Source organism: Hibiscus syriacus, unplaced genomic scaffold, assembly GCF_006381635.1.
Source record: "Hibiscus syriacus cultivar Baekdansim isolate YM2019G1 unplaced genomic scaffold, ASM638163v2 tig00110307_pilon, whole genome shotgun sequence".
Lineage (NCBI taxonomy): Eukaryota > Viridiplantae > Streptophyta > Magnoliopsida > Malvales > Malvaceae > Hibiscus > Hibiscus syriacus.
This window is the reverse complement of record NW_024062674.1, coordinates 1098513-1100462: the sequence shown is the minus strand read 5'-3', so window position 1 is coordinate 1100462 and position 1950 is coordinate 1098513.

The window sequence follows — 1950 nt, the reverse complement described above, 5'->3', positions numbered from 1 at the left end:
AGCTGAATAGTCTCAACAGATGCAAGAATATCAGTCAGAATGTATTCTAATTCTTGATGTGATTCAGACGTTTTTGGGTCCATAAATAAATTTACATTATTCATCTATCTCTTAGCTTTACAATGCATTTTGAATCACCCCAATCCGATAACGGGAGCTTGAGATATGATCGATTTACTGAGGACAGTGCAGGCTGGAATTTTCATTACGGGAATTTTATACAAGGATGATTTGGATGAGTTTGAGCTAAGGAAGAGTCCTTTCATCTTCTACCAAGAGACAAGCAATTGATGACCATCTTAATTAACCAATTCAAGGAATTCAAGGTTGATGGTATCACCCATTGAAGGTCATTCATGTTCAATCAAGGGGACATGCAATAACCAGCATTCAAGGCTTTTATCATCTTTTGAAGGATGATCATATTCTACAAGGGAACAAGCAATGAAGACTGATTTTATTTCATTTAACCACCAAAATAAGTGATAAAATCAGCAATGAATTTGAAGAGACAAGCTGATTTGGACATGTAGGATGTCTGCATTCATGCTATGACTTCATTTATCCTATTTTCTTCCATTTACATGCAAAGCAGGGCAGCCCAAGAGTCACCCCTCCTTTTTGGACGAATTTAAGGTTGGAATTATCTCAAATTAAAGCTTAATTCATCCATTTTCAATCTACATGGCCAGCCATCAAAGGATAAGAAGAATGACAAGTCATTTAATTGAATTAAATTGCATTTTGGTGATTGTTTTATTTTAATTGTAAAAACTCTTCATATGGTGCCTATCAACACTATAAATAGGCACCTCCATAGTTATTGTAATTAAAACTTTTTGCATAATAAACTCTTTGAAAGGTTGCTTTCATTTTAGTTCTTGGATTAAAACTCCATCGGTTTCTTGTCAGTCTTGAAGCCTTCCCCCATTTCATTTTGTTATAACATTGGTTCCTAGCTCATCTATAGCTAGTGGGTCACGTTCCATCTACTTCCACTTCGATTCCATCTATTTATATTGATGGTTCCTAACTTCATATAGTTATAGGGTCATAATCCATTTTCTTTTAAATGCATCTTCGATATTCTACGCCATTACCAACCCATACCTTCGTCATACTTTCATTACATCCAAACTACAACTTCCATCATCTTCCGTTCAAAGCAAGCAATTCAATTTCTTACTAGAATCACGATTGGACAATCATATATATGATTTGAAACTCATAATCGAGATCATATCAAGATAGCCTCTAGCTTCACTTTGACTTGACTCATCTCGATCCTTGAAATAGATTTTACTTTGGGATTCTTGTCGGTTACAGTCTACAAGACCCAACCCTTGTAACTTGCTCTTCTCTCCTATAAACTAATTTCCAAAGTTAATCCTTGGAATTTAATTCTTGTTTGGATTTAACTTCGATTATCGATGTTAATGCTAATATCTTCTTTAATGCTGGAAAAACTCATGCTCGGATTATGCGTCTCAATGAGAAACGAACTCGATCTTGATTTCCCTTAGTGGACTGCCACTAAGTTTGTTACTTGGGATTTGAATTTGCTACAATTCATTTCTCCTCCTCAACTATAAATCAAAATAACATTCAAGCCAAGGTGCAATCTTTGAACTGAAAGTGTAAAAAATTTAAAGATTGAGTCAATTACCTAACATTGTTTGTCGAAAATCAAGAACGATACCTAAAGGTACGAAGGCTTTTCAATTCTCACGAAACGAATTAAGTCATCGCTCAGCTATCGGCTAAAAGAGATTTAGCTAAGCATAGATTGGATCATGTTTAACATTATGAAAAAAAAATAGAAAAAAGTTAGAAAGATGAAAGAAAAGTATAACTTCAATAAATAGCCAAGGGAATATAAATTCCAATCTGAGTTCAAAGATTAAACCTAAGGGGTATTTATAACCCAAAAGTTTTGAGTAAATAAAATGA